Source organism: Telmatherina bonti (assembly GCF_933228915.1).
Source record: "Telmatherina bonti genome assembly, chromosome: 21".
Classification (NCBI taxonomy): domain Eukaryota; kingdom Metazoa; phylum Chordata; class Actinopteri; order Atheriniformes; family Telmatherinidae; genus Telmatherina; species Telmatherina bonti.
Window position 1 is genome coordinate 19,399,319 of NC_136630.1, and position 17,366 is coordinate 19,416,684.

Here is a 17,366-nt window from a genome sequence, read left to right on the forward strand (position 1 = left end):
GGTTTTCAACCAAGTGTGCCATGTCTTTTCCTCAAAACTTTGTCACAAACTTTGTCAACTTTGTCTCTAATTGCCTCAATCAGTTACTCACACACTGTAGCGTGCAAAAGCAAAGCAATAATGGCTTATGATGTGCACAAACTTTGTGTAGGAAAAAAAAAAAAAAGAAGCAAAGTAGGTATGTTCCACCTGTATTTAAAAGCAAGAAAAAAGAAAAAGCCACAAATGTTTAATTTCACCATGACCGTCATCTTGTGAGAGCTACTTTGGGTATTTTAAAAAAAAAATGTGTCCAATTTTTTTGAGCTAATGTGACAAATGGATTCGTCATTGTTTGAAATGAGCTTTGTGATCTTAAAACAATTACATAAAAATAATAACTGCAAAAGGACCAGTCATGGCTGCCAGGATGCTGGCTCAATGACAATAAGTGTGATTCTGATTCTGATATGATCAGACAATAACGGCTACATTTTAGGTGTCATAATGTTGCATTGTCATGGTCATGATCAGAATTATTCACCACAAAGGTCCTTTTTGGCACTGACAACATGTACCATATCAGACTGATTTTGCATTACACTGTCCGTGCTTGTTGTAAACATAATACACTATTCTAATGAGGATTAATTTATTTCACTGTGACTCAGTTTTATTCTTTGACATTAACATTTCGCTACAATAGCCGTTACATTGTTAATTGTAATAACTGCTTTTAAACTCAGCTTTATGTCTTAAAAGAACAACTTATGAGATGAGCAGCCTCAAGTTTTTTCTTAACCGAATGCTATACATGGAAAAAAAAAAAGAGTGATGACCTAATTGTTTACTATTGGCACCTCTGTAGTTGTGAGTTGCTTTTGAAAAAAGGCCTTATGAAACTGTGAAAAGGAGAACATACAGTTTAATCTTCAAGACAGCTTTCGTTTCTCACCCCGTTTGCATTAATGGGAGAGACTGTTGCAACAAGCTGTCACCTTTTAAACTGTACATGAGGAACAAGTTCAGCAGCATTTGTCACATATGTGCTGAGAGAGACTTCAGTGTGAAGCTTAACATGACACAGTGCTGCTTTGTTCATCCTTTGTGTGAAATGTTCTGTTGTCTTTTGCAATTTGCAATATGTTCAGTGTTGAAATTATTAAAATTTCTCATGATTTTCCAAATAGTAATTCGGCCTCATTATTATTTACATGAGTGGTTTTTATTTCTCCAGTTCGCATTCCCATAATTCACTGTTAGGCAAAACCAACACAAGAACTTAATAAACCAGCAGCAGCAGCAGATGGCTGTTATCATTTGAGTGTTTTTGTGTCTGCATGAGTTATTCTCTCATACCACTTATTTCTAAACACTTCTTTTCACAAACACCAATAAATCGCAACCAAGCAATCAACAACAACACTCCCTTCCTTGGATATTTTGGTTTCTGGCTCTTAACTTGGATGTTTGAACTAAATTGTACAAATGGAAATACGGTACACTCAGTGTTTGATGCCATGCAGGACTTGTTATTACATTTAGTTTCAAAGTAATATAGGTTTGTCCATGTTCACTTTAAATCTTAGCTAAACATGTGTTTGTACCAGCATGATTGCTTTCATAACTTTTGTGCAATATGCAGCTTGCCCATGACTGATGTGGAAATTTAGAGAAGTAGGAAACATTTCATGTCACGCAACAACAGTACGCAATCATTTGGAATACAGATTTACATCCTGACATTTTTCTTCACACTCAAGTCCATAAAGAGAGAGTAAAGTAATTTTGTGCCACTGATCTAAACCTTCAGAGGTAAAGTCTATCTAAACTACTGACTTGTGAACTTGGTGTTTTCCTTCCTATCAAAGCATCATTGCTAAAATAAAAAGTGCAATTTCAGATAAATTATTTTAAAATGATCAGACGTTCCACTGTAGGGTATATTATGTGGTGGTGCAGCTATCTATGACAGCTTATATGAGACTGCCCCCCCCCCCCCCCCCCCAGGAAAGTTAACCTAAGAACAGACTGTTTAATGCAAATATACAGTTTAAGTTTAAATGTTATTATTTAGGTTTTGCCACTCAAGCCAGCTTTCAATCCAGTGTAAGGAAGTTCAGCTTTTCATCAGGACAAGGAGCTTCACCCTCAAGATTCTCTTGTGAATATTCTCTATTTTCAACAAGACCTATGAAAGAATTCTGATCTGAAGAGGTATAATAGAATATGAAGCAGACCCTTCTGAAAACGTACATAAAGGTGTTTTGTTTTTGTTTTTTCTTTGTACTTCCTTTTTACTTGTTGAATGGATTGGAATCTTTTTTTAATCTTGGTTTATGATCGAGCCTGAGTAGAGCTATTTTCCACCACTAGGTGGCAGTAGTATGACGGAAAAGGAAACTCACTTCAGCTTTGAAGCTCTCATCTTCAGTGAGATGACTTAATTTGCTGCCACATTATTCCAATGACAGTTTCCACACTTTGCAATCATAGCATATGAATTTGTTTTAGACCAATGCATGACACCGCAGTTATCATGCAGAACACACCCCAACAGAAAGATTTCATACTGGAACAGCACTCATTTAGCTCTTCCACTTAGGATCTGTAACGGCGTGCAAATTGAAAGAGCGGGTTCTTTTGTTTTCAGTCATTTCTGTACTATTTGCAGCCAGATGAAAAAATAAAGAAAATAGACAGATTGTCTTCTGAGGACATAAGCAGTCACAGATCCAAGTGGCTCATCTGAATACACAGAAATCTAAATACTCTCCAAAGAAGCTTATTTTTACTCCAGCATTCCTCACAGAGAGGACAAACACACACACACACACACATACACACAGCTCTTCTGTGGTTCCCTGGACGCATCATATATGCAGATTGCAAAGCGGTGCAGGCTCTTTGATGTGCATAGAACAGAATTCTAGATGTGTTTTATATAAGCACTCCAGAGGAAAGGAAGGAAGAGTCGAGGAGGATTACCGTCAAAACTTTCCCTGTTTTCCTTTTGTCTGCCTGCTTGCGTTTCTCCCTTTTTATGTCTATCTTGTCAAATTGGAAGCCTGCCTGTTTCTCTCTTTTTATACCTACTCTATACACCCTTCCTCCGTCTCTCCATACTTTCCATACCCTTGCTGTTCTAAATCCAGGGAGGCCTAGCTGCTGGAGCTTGTGGGTATGGAAATGTAGGTCATCTGTTTTCTGCAGCTCCCTTCACACCAACATGGAGGAGGAGGAGATGGGAGTGATAACATCTTTCTCTTCGTCTCTTCCTCTCCACCTCCCCTTCTTCTTTTTTCTCCTTCCACTTTGAATGAGACACTTCAGGGGCTCCCTGTGCTCTACCTGTGTCCCCCGTGCTCTCTGCAGAGTCTCTGTCTGTACACACCTAACTGAGTGACAGCTCCACAGTGTCTTGGAGCATCACAGGTTCTGTTCACTCATGTAGCTGCTAAATTCGTTGCGATGCCTTCATTTTCAAGGGGGTTATACAGGGAAACATCTTTCTTACAGCTCGCTGTCTGTGCTGCGAACATCGCATGAAAAAACTGCAGTATTCTGTGACTTGGTTTATTTGTGGCACTGAGTCCAGTTCGAACCAAATTCAGCAGCTTGTTTGTGAGTTTTGATAACTTGTCATCCAACAATGGTGATTCGCCATCTTTGAATTTTAAGATAAAGAGAACATGCAGCAAGACAAACATTGAAAATTTTTGAAAACTAAATTAGCGTAGAAAAGTCTAATGACTGTAAGAAATAGGCTAATTTAATGGGGTTTTTTGTTTGTTTTTTTTAAACTTCTGTTAAGCTAAGCTAACCATGTGCTGGATAAGTGTGACACTAACTCAGGATGCTAAATACACTAAACTTGCTCCAAAAGAATTACTCGCTTTGATTTGGTATACAGTGGAGAAAAACTCGTATAAGACATTACTTTTCATGTTGGGAATATAAAGATATTTGACTCCTTTAAGATACTGATCCACAGAAATGCAACTGAATATCAAAAAAATGTTGTGGAAAAAAATGTTCCTGTTTGAGATTGCTGGTTAAAGGTACAGTGTGTAACATATTTGGCTTTTAACAAGCTAAAATGCAACATCACTTTCAAAAATGTGTATTTTAATGAAGTCTAATCTCAACTGCATCCAAATTGAAAGCATTCCCTTAGTTTGAAAGTGAGTTATTTATAATTACATAGATGGCAGTGCAACCAACTGAGGGCTGCTATGTTTCATTGCCACCTTTCAATACAGTAGCCAAAAAAGGACAAACTTGTTAGCTTTATGCATTTAGCTGTGCATCCCTGTGTGTTTTTTGGGTGAGGAGAAACAATCAAGAGCCCTGTGGATCATTTAACCTTTACTCTTTGCCTCGCAATAGGGCAAAAAAAAAGCCAAAAAAAAAAAAAAGAAATAATAAGTTTACATCAGTGTAGTGTTTACTCTTCACAGAGATTTTAACCACCAGGCGACCGTGTGCTTCTTTCAGCCATATTTTTGGAGAATTTTTCATCATGTTTCATAATTTATTTCAGCTGATTTGTCAAGATGGGTGGGGGTTGATGTCCTTCATCTAGTCAGACAGAATAGACAAAAGTTTTACCAGTTTCTCATTGTGATTTAATCACTAGACATTAGCTATTAATGGTAGTTTGGTACCAAAATGGAGGGCACGTGTGTAACTTATTGGCATCAATAACAGAACAGAATTATTTATCATTCTGTACCTAATCACCTGACTGGATACTCCAACTTGTGCCAGATGCTGACATTTTCTGTGGTGGTAATAAAAAGCGATACAAAAGAGAACGACTTGGTTGTCTGCATTCAACTAATTTACCACTAGATGGCAGTAATTCTCACACACTGGAGCTCTAAGTAATGAATAAACCATGCCTATTGTCAAATGAATTATTCTTTACAATAACAATGTGCTAAATATTTAGACACTATTTATATATATAAAAAAAAAAGAGTAATCCTTGGTGTTTACTTTCTCAGAGCTAAGTGCAGACTCCTACCTTTTGTGTAATTAGGACTCAAAATAAACTTTTAGATCACTAGCCTTTGTGATTGTGCGATTCCTGAGGTTCTCAGCCAATCAGAATTTCAGTTTTTTTCAGCAACTATAAGTCAGGTTAAAGGTCAGGCCAGGTGTTTCTTTTATTTGTTTTACTTGACTTCTTTTAATTCCCCATCCATGCTTATCCTCAGCAGAGCTGAGCAGGAATGGCTAAGGATTTGGCTCTCACTACAAAGACACACTCCGACTTCATCACCTGCCAAAATGACCAATAAGTTTCATTCACAAGTTGAATTTCATCTTATATTAGGCCAGTGTTTCTCAATTCCGATCCTGTTTTAGACATGATCCTCCTCCAAAGCACCTGAGTCAGATTATTGAACTTCCTCATCAAGTTCTTTGCAGCCTGTTAAAGATGCCCTTTATTTCATTCAGGTGTGTTAAAGTCGGATTGCCTATAAAACATGCAGGGCAGGGAGGCTGAGTACCGGAATTGAGAAACATAACATTAGTCAGATGTTAATCAGTCCTGATGGTGAGTACAAAATATAGTTTGTTGCTGAAGATTCTCGTTCATGGAGGTCATGGTGGTCCTTGAATAAAAGCAACTGGACTTTTTTTTCTTAGTTTGTGAAGAAGTCTCATCTCTCATTTGAAATGCCTTTTCTTTTTCTAACTCGTAAAAAGTTGGTTTATTTTTATAAGGGTTAAAGGAACACTCACACCAGAGGGATTGTTCAAGTCACTTGATGTCAGAGACTCACCTGACCATTTTGTTGGTTTTTCAAGCTATTTTCAGCTCCGCAGTTGTTGCTAATCTAAGCAACCGAGACTTATTTTGGTCATGCAGGTCCAAAGTGTGAATAGTTGAGAATTTACACAAGGTACTGATAGTTAATTTTCAACCTGATGAGTATAACTTCAAAATTGAATTCATGAAGTCCAAAACCTGGGGACACCAGAGAGGACCTCTTATCTCAGAATCTTTCTGTTTTCCCAACATTTAGGCTGCTCTCTCAGTATATTTTGGCAAATTACTCATCTGAAGGAAAATGCTTCCGTCAGCCTTCATGTACGTGACTGAGTCTTAGCAAACAGAATAACTTAATTCCCCACAGAATTCATCTGGCTGTATCTGTCACAGTATCACAGTTCCATCCCAATTATCAATTATGTTTTGACTCCAAGCCTTCTTATTCGTCGCTTTCCACAGGATGATAGAGACAATACTGCTCTGCTCTTTACTGGCTGAAGACACATTTACTGTCTGTTATAATGTTCCTGTTTATAACACCTGTAAAATATTTGTACCTTTAAGTGAACTTACTATATTTGCTCCTGAGATTGTTGTTCACCTGAAAAGATGTTGTGAAGATGCAGTAGGTACCTTAACCATGAAAGGTAAAAGTCCTGCCATTATCCAATACTCCAATAATCCAATCCAATACTAAGATTTCCAGAAGCTTCTATGTTGCAGAGGTGAACAGTCCATTCTTTTTCCTTATCGAAGAGCTATAACTCTTAACCCCTTACATGATTCAGATTTAAACAGCATGTCAAAGCTCATTATCCAGATTTCCAGACTAAATTTAAGATTTTAATTTGTATGGATGCTACCAGTGTGTGAGGTTTTCAAGCTCAGTTATGTAACTGTAACCACACAACCTTTATGATCCTCTGCAGTGCCGATGGCGCCTCGTGCAGTTGAGTGTGTGCTTGCTGACCTCTGGCCTGTCACACGGCCGGCCACAGAGCTGATAGCTCGCATCTCCTTCCTCCCTCCCTCCAAGCAGCTGAAGCATGCATCCACATTTCAGGCGTCACCAAAGGTTCGGGTCAGTGCACATCACACCTCAACGCTCCATCTCCTCCTCTTCCTTAGCCACCCCTCTGCACCTTCCTCTCTTCTTCGTTTAAACATGATGCACCATGTAAATGCAATGTTCACATCAAAATATCTAAGTTTCTTTCTCTTATTTCACAATTTATCTGCTGTCCTCACATCCCTGATTTCTTAGGCTGATGATGTGTGGATGCTCTGTCAACGCCCCCCCCCCCCCCCCCCCCCCCCCCAATTTTCACTGAGACTATTGTGAAAGTCTTTGGGCAAATTACCACAAAGTCATGCTGCAGATAGTGACCGGGGAGAGTGGTGGATGAGCTGAATGCTCTGCCCCCGCTGACACAATAGCTTTGGCTGATGAAAACGATGCTTTTTGGCTGTTCTCCTCACCCGGTGCAGCAATGCATTTGACAGCAGTAAATTGTTATGGTTCATTTTTAGCTTCAAACAGTCTACACATCTGGGTCTGAAGTACTTCTTTTCAAACAAGATATTGCCGGTGCTGCTGATGCGTTGAGACATGAACATCAGCTTGCAATATTTACTGAACATGAACAGAGTTTCCGACCCGATGGCCTCAATTAGGTTCTGATTCATATATATATATATATGTATATATATATATATATATATGTATATATATATATATATATATATATATATATATATATATATATATATATATATATATATATATATACATATATATATATATATATATATGAATCATATATATATATATATATATATATATATATATATGTATATATATATATATATATGTATATATATACATATATATATATATATATATATATATATATATATATATATATATATATGTATATATATATGTATATATATATATATATGTATATATATATATATATGTATATATATATATATATATATATATATATATATATATATATGTATATATATATATATGTATATATATATATATGTATATATATATATATGTATATATATATATATATGTATATATATATATATATGTATATATATATATATATATATATATATGTATATATATATATATATATATATATATATATATATATATATATATATATATATATATATATATATATATATATATATATATATATATATATATATTTTAAGATCTGGTTCTATTCATGCAAGTGTTTTATTAATAAAATTTATTATTATTATTATTAGTAGTAGTAGTAAGGAATAGTCTGGAGTGATGATTGTGGAATTATGGAGGGATGGATAGATGGATGAATGGATGGATGGAGGGATGGAAATAAAGTTGGTAGGTTGAGCACTCTACCATAGTTTCTGTTCACTTGATTTCCATGTCCTTGTGATCCCCATGGGAGAGTAGTGTGTGTGTACGTGCACGTGTGTGTGTGTTTGCTCAAGCGGAGATACTCTGTCCTTGTGAATCCAAACCCGTGTGTGTGTGTGTCTAAGTACGCGTGCACAGAGCAGAGCTGTCCAGAGTGGTGTGCTCAGCAGTTGTGCTCGGTTGCACACTAACTCGATGTGACAGGGTAGAAATACCAGTACCGACCGCGCTCTCGCCCACCCACCGTCACACACACCATCTCTACCCGCAACAACCACCACCATAACCAACCCTCCCCCATCCCTCCATCTCCTTTCCCACTCCATCGCGCCCACACCCTATTGGCTGTCTACTTCCGTCACTCCATGTCTTCTGCTCGGAGACAGAACCATAAGCCCTCCATGCGCTCCCTTCTCCTTCATTTCACACACTCACCCACAACCCCCACCCTCACCATGGCACCCCTAAACACATTTTTCCCTGTTCGCCTGCCCATAAGCGGCATAATATGGAGCCCTACTGTAACAGAGTGATGTGGTATAAAAATGGGACGTGTTATGCAATGTCCCATTATGCAACGGCACATTTTCATATGTTCACCTGCCCATCCTTTGAGATGCACACTTTCCTCCACTTTACCATCTTCTGTTTTTTAAAATATCTTCCTCCTGCTTGGTTGGCTCCCTAAACGATGAGCCAAGGTGACAGCCACAGTAGGAGACATGTCATTTGACATTTGCAGTTGTCACAGTTTGAACCCTGACCTCTGTTCTTTTGCAGCTGGCGGGCTCAAGCTGATAGGACAAGGAGAAATTTAAATACCACACCATCTTCTCATCTTTACATTCTGGTGTCGGAGAGCAAGGAGACACCTTTCTTTTTAACCTCCAGCTACAGTATCTGGGGAGAGCTGATTTATCATGCAGCACCTTGCTTCATATTTAGACCATTACACATTTTCACGCCTGGATGCTGCAGCATAAAAGGCCAATCTTTGGCCACTGAGCAGCTCCAGTGGAGCATTTGTTTCCAGTGCCTTGCTCAAGGACATTTTTTCTTCACTTGTTGAGCGAGGAGCTTTCAACATCAAAAATACATCTTTAAGGAACTGAAAACAGCACCTGTGACTGTTATATTATAAGGTGTGATATGAGGGGATCTTTCAATTTTAGCCTTAATCCTTTCTCGTTACAAGCTTGTGTGTATTTTTTTCTGTAAACTTGCTTTATGTAAAATTGTTATCTGTACAGTTACTAGTACAGTAAATTACTGTAAATTTTTTATTTTATTTTATTTTTTTAAAAAGCAGCATTTATTTGGAACCCCCTATTTCAGATTTACCTCTTTCTTTCTTTCTTTCTTTTTTTTTTTTTTTAACTCTTGGACGCTCACGTTTTATAAATTATTATAAAGAAATACACCCAGTAACTATTTTTTTTTTTTTTTTTTTTTTTTGAATGATAACATTGAACAACTTTTTAATCTCTATTTAAAAGTATCTGAATCTAAAAGCTTGTGGAAAGGAGGACAGCAGCAGCAGCATTGATGGCTGTGACTTTATCATTTTAATGACTTTCTGTGTATGGAAATACATCATTTACACGGCATGCGACAAATTTTTTGCTTTGTGATATACAAATTAAGCAATAATAAATCAACAATTAATCACTAATTAATTAGGAATTAACAAAACATGTTTTTAAAAGCATTATATACTGTTTGATAATTTTCTCTGTTTAGAAAAGGAAGCGGAACATGGTTTACAGGACTCATGGACATAAAAATTCCTTGTGAAAAAAAGTAATTAAATTCAAACTAAATGTGAAGATTTCAGGGCAAAGTCAATTCAACACACCCAGGAAACACACGATACATTGCCATTGGTCGATGGTATTTGCCCTTAAAGCTGACTGCCGACAACAAACTCAGTCATTTTAATAAATTCATGTGAAATGTCCAGTGACGTTTTTACGAAGGCGATTGTCAGTCTGGTTTTGTTATGTGACTTGAATCTTATGAGGCCAAAATAACTTTTCCTAACCCCACCCATTTTTTTAAATTCCTAAACCTAACCATGTAGATGTAATACCAAAACCTAATACCGCAGAAATGGAAAATTAAACTCCACATATAACAGTTTAAATCCTATCACCAAACTGTTTTTCTTCTAACAAAAAGATTAAAATTTCTTGTCATTACATCTCTGAAAAGAGAGGATTTGTGGTGCATTTTAAAGAAGCTTTGTCTCATAGGAGAAAATATCAATTGCCATTTAGGATTTGAATGGTTAGATTTACAAAGAGACTCACAAAACCCCAGCAACATTGTAAAAAGGCATGCGCTTTATGAAATTAAAAAAAAAAAACACACTGTACTGCAGCAACTGGCCGTGAATCTGAAAGTGTAAACCAAAACAAAGATTTGATGAAGAGGTGGTACCACAGGAAACCTGCTCATTTACTCCACGGATATTCCTATTTCTATATGTCAAGGTGACAAATAAATTAAATAAAGAGCAGAGATGAAAGGAAATGATTAAAAACCCTGTAAACTGAAATGAAACGTAAAACTGAAAGAATGCGCACTGAATATTTCAAGCACCTAAAGACAAACACTCAAAATACAGCCAACACCAACTACCTCCTTGTCTGTTTAGATTCGTGATCTTGCCCTTCATGCCTGCACGGGTGAGGCATGCTGCAGAACAGATTGCTTCTGGACCTCCACATTTACAAGATGATAAAATACTTCTCACAAATATTTGATGGCAGGTTTCTGCAGATACAGCCAATCAGAAGGAGGTGAGGTTTCTAGAGTTTCAAAGCTGAATTGATGGCCTGCATAACAGGAAATGTTGGATGAATAATGCTTCTTTTGTTTTTTTGTTCGTTTTTTTTTTTTCTTTCTTATTTTGTTATGAGTCATGGAAATCTTCTCCATAATGAAGTCCCAGAGTAAAAATATCGAGCTGGAAATAAACATAATGTCGCTCCTAATGGCTACAGAAGGACCCTCTTGCCATCTTTGGCTTTTGCTACACAATAATCTATATTAAGACTGATCACCTGTCTATATTTTCTCTCTACATCACTTTGTTTCTCACCTCTCTTTCTCACTGTGAGCTCGTGTGCACTTTCCCTCTCCTCCCCCTCCTCTCCTACCTCTTACCATCTTGTGTATTTCTCTATCCTCAGGGAGACAGCTGCATGCAGAAGCATTGTGGATCACTGAGCTTTAAGTCAGCGTCTCTAAAAATTGCTCCATTTTTCTGCAGAGCCTTTTTTTTCCAGAGTTCGGGGTGGGACAGGCAGCTTGATATGATGCTGCTTTTCTCATCTCAGTATTGGTCTTATAAATTAGCGCTTCATGCATTATTGATGAAATATTATTTCTTTGTCCTTGTCACGGATGATTGAGTTGTATTTGGGTTTGAAATGAGCTCAGATGGGTAGTTCTGGGTCTTAATATCATGTGTTGTGAATGTTTTGACACATAAATCACTTGAAATGTGCAATAATCAAGCACTGATGGAAGCAGAGCTGCTCTCCCGCAGATTTAATCTACGTTAGTGTAAGTTTCACAGCAGCACAGCCCCTGAGGCATCCATCTTGGATATTCTCCAGTCCAGGGGAGGCGTAGTCAGGAGGATAGGGAGACTATATCTTGGCTTCCTTCCAGTCCAGTGGGCATGAAGCAGGCCTCTGAGGCTCTCAGGATTTCCCTTTACACCAACCAGCTCTGCTCTCCATTAACCAATTAGGAGAGAGACCGGCTTAACTGGACACATAAAAGATGGCGCACTGACTGTGGGAAACGGGCGTAAATCAGGAGCAGAGGGAGTCACAAAGGAGGGAAGAGACAGAGAAGAAGTATACGTGTAAACTGTGGAGCTCTTATAAAAAAAATATCACATCATAGACACCCCCCCCCCCCCCCCCCCCCCCCCCCCCCGGCTCCGTTGCATCTGATTCATCTGTCGCACATTCCACACTCAGATGTGCAGGCCTGTGATAGATGTTTATGAGCTAATGTCAATTTTCTTCAGCGAATTTATTGTCAGTAGATGATGAATGCACTCAATATCACTGGTTATTCATCTCATACATTCACTACAGCAGCCCCCGCTGCACAAGAAGCTCTTGCAGTCACCAATAGGTGTCCTCATTGCCCAGCTTCTTCCCAGGTCACCGTGGGGGGGGGATATGCCATAACTCTGCAAGTAAGTGCAGCAAAGTCAGGAGTTGGCTTGTATGGATTCCTGTGTTTTTTATGTGAAATATTTATGAACAAACAAATGCTACCTTTGGGGGCTGCTCCTTCACTACGGCAGATAAAATCCAGTGACAGGTGAAGGTCTGTGTGTGCACATAATGTCAACTCATCTTCGTAGGTCTCCTTTCTGTGTGTTTGCTTGTGTGTCTCTGCTTGTCCTTGTCTTGCTCATGTAAGTGACCTACATCAATTTGGAGGGCCTCTGCCCTTTTCTCAGTGCTGCCTGAGAAATGTGATGTGACATGAGGGATGAGTAAGATGGAGAGAGGGGAAGGAGGACAGGGAAGGATAGGTGAGGCTGCTGGAGGTAGAGTCCAGGGGGACATTTCAAAGCCCAAGTTTCAGAGATGCACGAAATCGAGTTGTCAAACGGGAGACGCGGAAAGACAGACTTGAGTTTAAACACACAGAAAACATGTTCTGTTTAAAGAGAAATTCAGCCAAAGGCAAGAACTGCTTGTACGATTTATGTCAGTTTATCATGAAATATGAAGTCTGAACACTTCTTTCTACGCTGTAATTTGCTGTGTAACGCTGGCTGGAACTGAAAATTGCTGGATGTTTTGTCAGGTGTGAAACAGAAACCTTGCCAAGTTTTTCAAGAGCTTGTTTTTTTAGTTTTGTTTTTCCAGACTCTGCAGTTCAAACTGTATTTTCAACCATGACAATGACAAGGATTCATTGATGACAACGACCCAACGGTTAAGTCCATACCTAAGCCTCCACCTGAAAACCTGTCTGAACTCTCATGTGCCACGCAAAAAAAGACGATGATCTTCTAACAAATACTTAGTGTAACCTAAACTTTACTTTAGTAAACCTCAGATGCCCAGTTGCAAGGAATGCCGCACAAAATGAACTTTATTTTTCTGCATTAACACTATTATGTTAATAGTTAGAATTGATACAGCATCATCTCAGCAGCTGTCTCATGTGGACAATAACATTTGTCCATTCAAGCATTTTAAAAGGAGGATGTAAAAGTTGTAAAACCACCAGATGACAGTTAAGGAAGGATGTGGCAGATAAAGGTAATTACACTTTATATAATTGTCATTATTCATCACTATATGGCCGCAATGTGCCGTCAGAGAAAGAAAAAAGAGCATGATCTTCTTACAGGATGACAGTATGAGCTCAATTTATGCAAAACTAAAAATAAAGCTTCACAAATTGGGATGTTGTACCTTTTTTTTTTTTATCTTAAATTATATTTTATGAGCCATGATTCTAATGGCAAACCCCAATAATGTTATTTATTCAATTATCCATTAAATCTAACTAATTAATAAAGAAGCAGTGTAGCTCATGTTGTGTTAAGTGGGTCTCTGTCTCCTGCCTCTTACCCACAGATTAACACAACCAGCCACCACTCGCATATTTTTGTACGTTAAAAGCAGAGTCCAGGCATTAAGCATTAGTTTTATTAGGTTTTTAGGGTTTGTATTAGTAGTAGGTTTAAACACTGAGTCTGTTTACACCACAAAATTTCCATGCAAAACTTAAAACCGTTTTTTGTTGCATATTTGAAAATATATGCTTTTACCCAACAACAGAATGACAAATATCTCTGTGCAGGGGAAATAAAAATAGGAACAGAAAAGATGTAGTGTACATACCAGGCTGCTGCTAGTAGTGATGCACCCAGGTTTGCGTCACATCCTTGTAAAAATAAAAAAAAGACGACACAATAGAAGCGTTGCGGGCCATCTGCTAGTTATCTGCCACATGTAACATACGCATCTTTGCTGGTGGCATAAATGTTCTACTAGAGACAGGTTTTACTCCGAAAGCTCAAATAAATCAAAGAGATGCAACATACAAACATAACACAATGGTTGTTGTGCTTTCACGGGTTAAGCAGGATCTGAGTGTCCCAGTGCAAGACGCCAGACGTCACAGTCGCCTAAAGATTCAGAATCCAGTCTACACTGACAGGACATGCTTTATGTTGCAAAAACAAAATCACTCTGGAGGCCTTTGTCGAATCTTTGCAGTTCGATCCACCCAAAACTCTGCAACAAGAGGCTAAAATGCAGCAAAACGTTTCCATTTTACTGTCTCAGCGTTGTGATATAAAAGTAAAAACAAAACCCCAAGATGGCACACACTGGATATTTCTCCACTGTTTATTTGCTATAAATGAGACAGTTTAATGGGAAGGATTTCCATGTTCATGTCATGATGTTGTGTTTTTGTTGTTTTTTAGTTCCAGTTTCCTGTTTTATTTTGTAGCTTTCCTTGTTTAGTTCCATCATGTCTTGTTCCATTAATTCACCTGGTTTCAGTATTCAATACACCTGCGTCTTGTTCTGTTTCTGTCTGTATTTATACAACTTCTGTTCTGGTTCATCGTCTATTGTCACCTGTGATGTCTTTGCCCCATCTTCCATTCAGTTTATTTTGAGAATTAAATCTTGTTCCTGCATTTTTTCTGCCTCTCTGTCCTGCAACTGGGTCCCCACATCTCCACGTACCGTGACAGTTCAGTCCTATCCAACTGAAGAGCCACGTTTTCTCCTTCCTTTTTCTGTTTTTTTCTTCTTGGTCAGCGGTCCTTTCTGAAACTACTTTATATTCAGCTTTTGACACATATTTCCATGATGTTTTCTGAAGTGAGACTACACTGCTTAAAAACTTATCCATAGCTTTCAGTATGAACATATATGCAAGATAACAGCCATCACATCCATCCAATGGAAGGATTTTCATTTGTCCCCATACATCCCCTAGCTTTCCTTAACCTGTGCATCCATCTCCACATGAGTTCTACAAGTGTAAAAAACAAAAAAAAAACAACAACAACATAGCTTGACTCCATGGCTGGATAACTCGTCCTTTCATTTTTAAAGGTAGAAAAGAATAACTTTGTCTCCAAATGTGGTAATTAATCCCAATTAATTTATTCTACACTACGACTGTGCCACTTATATCTAATACTTGCTCTAAAAATTTAGAATAAATAGTCTGTTTCTTTAATTTAAAGTCAGCTTTGAGGGTCAGACCCATTTTGGATAAACTTAAATCTCTGAATTTGTCGAACAATGAAAATTATCCTCAGAAATACACTAAAAGTCGAAGGTTTGGACACACTCTTCCATTGGATTTAATGGGAAAGTGTGTCCAAACTTTTGACTGTTTAGCGCACAATCATCCTCACTGTGTATCTTGTATCAACCATCAACAGCAGCACGCGTGACATCTGCTCTCAGAAACTGGTCGTTGCCTATTAACACCTGAGGGAGGCAGCATCCAGTCTGCCTTTTCTGGATCACAGAGCAGCAGTTCTTGATCAATGTGAATGTGAACACATTCTAGTTGGAAATTTCTGAATCCTTCACCACCGATGGAGGAATAGAAAAGAGAAGCAAATCCAGATACAGCCGAGGCCTGTGCCTGCACAGGCCAGCAGATGAGAAAAAGGGAATGACAGTTAGAGAGAAGGTGAAATCTATTAGTGTGACAGGTCTCCTATAAAGCTGGAGACCTCTGGGGACACACTTCGAGTGCTTAGTGCTAAAATAAAAGACACTGGGAGGCTGGCTGGGAGACATACAAGGTGACATAAGGGACTACATTTAAAGGAAGTAGAAGAAGCCAAAATGTCAGACATGTTCACATATGCAAACTAGTGTCGCTGAGCTCTTCAGAAGTCTACATCCGACACTGAAAAGTAAATTAACTGTGTGTAGGCATGTGTGTTCAGATTGATGGCTCCGAATGTGCGTGCATGTGAGTCTATGTATTGCTGTGCATATGTTCTCCCCTCCTCCTTTGCTTTTGAGAGCTACCAGGATGAGTGCGTTCCAGATGTATGTCAGCTCCGATCATTCAGTGGAAACGGGGGGGGGGGGGGGGGGGGGGGGGGGGGGGGGGAATGCCGTCTCCGACATCACAGACTGATGTCAATGGAGACTGTGCATCTTTCAGACTATATGAGGAACACAATGGTTTCTCTGTTTTCAGGAGGAGGTGATAGATGACAGTAGAGGAAGGTGTTCTTCAGGGAGGAGGGGGGAGTGATGGAAATAATATTCTTTCAGCAGTTTCAAATTCTCCCAAGAGCTGTAGCTTTTCTGCAAACATCCCTTCCTTCTTCCCTTTATTTCTTCCTCTCTTTCCCCATATTTCTTCCCTGCTGTTTCTTTCTTAGTGCCACACCCATGTGTACTTTGACACCCAACTCCGGCTCGGCGTGGCACATGGGGCTGGCCCCCAGCCTTCAGTGTCCTAGACCTCAGTCATGTGACACTGACCTGACATGTTTTACAAGGCTGCAGTGCAGCGAGGGGGCCTCTGAGGAAAAGGGCTGCGTTCAACAGCGGCAGGAAACAAAGCAAAACTCGGAGGGGAGAGAGGGAGCATGTGTGCATATGTGTGTGTGTGTGTGTGTGTGTGTGTGTGTGTGAGTGTGGAGACTGTGTGGGTGGGGGATCAGGAAGCAGTATTTCAAGGGATGGAACTCCTCCATAAAAAGTTTGACATCAAGTAATAGTTTTCAAGCAAAGCCCAGTTTGAGCACATTGCACTGTTCTCTGCCTGAGATGGAAAGTGTTTGATCAAAAGAAATTTGGATTTCTCTCTCTCTCTTTTCACCTGGCTGGTGTGGATTTTTCAACTCTTATTGACATGCTTGGATGAGCTCAAGCTTAATCTCCTCCCTCCTTCACTCTGTCTATCCCCCCCTTCCCTGCATTAAATCTCATGCATCTAAAGCTCTTCTCTTTTTTTTTTTTTTACCTCTTCTCCAACTTTGGTTTATTCCCAAATGAGTTGACCTTCACTATCGCTGAGCTCTGTAGAGCCATAAGTCTGCTCTCGCTTGCTTCGCTGCCTTAATCTATGGCTGTAGACGCTGACGTATCCTGTTGCTCTTGTGGCCTCCTACACGCAAGCACACACTTG